The following is a 1,577-nucleotide window of genomic DNA, read 5'->3' as shown; positions in this document are numbered from 1 at the left end:
CGCGCAATTGGATTGGAGCAGAAGCTGTGTTCCACTCACCATAAGTCTTAAGATCCTGTGGCGGGTGTTGTGGGTAGCTGGCGAGTGTCAGCTGACCCTGCGCGCCCTAGCTACCCCGGTGCTGTTCTGACTGGAAGAGGCTTGTGCAGTAAATTTTATTAATGTAGATGCTAAGAGGTCCTTAATAATTTCCTCTTATCTTTTTGGCCTATAGAATGGCTCCATGAGATCCATTTTGTTGACACCAACAATCAGCTTTTTCACACTTAAGGTGCAAGCCTGGAGTTCAGGCTTCTGCCCATTCTTGGAATTATCAGCTTCAAATTCACTAACATCAGCAGCAATTGGACAGCTCAATTTGCCTGAGATCGAATCATGCTTTTGTTTGTCTTTTTTTTTTTAATCAAGTCTCTGTGTCTTGGCTATCAGTGGCAGTCAAAAAATATTTTCTGGTTTCAAGTTTCCACAGGAAATGTGAAATAGTGACAATATGCTCATGCTTAAGATTCAGTTTACCAAGATGCACGTATATTTGGAGAAGCCTTTTCCCACCTCAGCAGACTTCTTATCAAACATTTCAATGGTTTGTTTGTTAATCCCACCATATTTGCAGATCAGATGGCAAGTCCTGGTGGATTTCCCTGAAAACAGTGTTTAATTGGGGCAATATTGATATGAACGTTTTCCTTCCTCATTTTTGCTTTGAATTTGTGGTGGTTTTCACAACATTTTGTGTTCTAGTGGCAAACCCAGTGTGGAAAAGAGGCTTAAATATATTGGTATTGCTTTATATTTTATCACTTGTTTTTAATTTATTAGTCATTTTATTTATTTACATTTCAAATGTTATCCCCCTTCTGTGTCTCCTCTCCATGAACCCTTCTTCCCATCCTCCTTCCCTTTGCTTCTAAGAGGGTGCTTGCCCACCTACTCTTGCCTGACCCCTCTATCATCCCCCTTCTCTGGGACATCAAGGCTCCATAGGACCAAGTGCCTTCCTTCCCACTAATGCCAGATAATGCAGTCCTCTGCTACATATGTAGCTGAAGCCATGGGCCAACCCATGTATACTCTTTGGTTGGTGGTTTAATCTGAGCTCTGAGAGGTCCAGTCATTGATACTGTTGTTCTTCCTATGGGGATACGATCCTCTTTGGCTCCTTCAGCCTTTCCCCTAACTCTTCCGTTGGAGTCCCAGGGCTCAGTGCAATGTTTGAGTACGAGTGTCTGCATCTGTCTTATTCAGGTGCTGGCTGAGCCTCTTAGAGGACAGCCATACCAGGCTTTTGTCTGCAAGCACATCTTGGCATTATCATCAGTGTTGGTATTTGGTGTCTGTAGATAGAATTGATCACAAGGTGGGACCATTTCTGAATGACCTTTTCTTCAGTGTTTGCTCCATTTTTGTCCCTGCATTTCCTTTAGACAGGAACAATTCTGGTTTAAAAATTTTGAGATCGGTGGGTAGCCCCATCCCTCTATTGGAGGTTGTGTTTATCTACTGGAGGAGGTCTCTTCAGGTTCTATCTCTCTGTTGTTGGGTATTTCAGCTAATGTCTTCCCCATTGGATCCTGGAG

The 1,577-nt window shown here is 43.0% G+C and overlaps 1 pseudogene; it reads right to left on the bottom strand.

Moving 5' to 3' along the window:
• Window positions 1-695, bottom strand: part of LOC110302677 — a 2,024-nt pseudogene extending 1,329 nt beyond the window's left edge.
• Between the last annotated feature and the right edge of the window lie 882 nt (window positions 696-1,577).

This window comes from Mus caroli, chromosome 10 (assembly GCF_900094665.2).
Source record: "Mus caroli chromosome 10, CAROLI_EIJ_v1.1, whole genome shotgun sequence".
In the NCBI taxonomy this organism is placed as follows: domain Eukaryota; kingdom Metazoa; phylum Chordata; class Mammalia; order Rodentia; family Muridae; genus Mus; species Mus caroli.
This window is presented reverse-complemented; position numbering and strand designations above follow the sequence as displayed.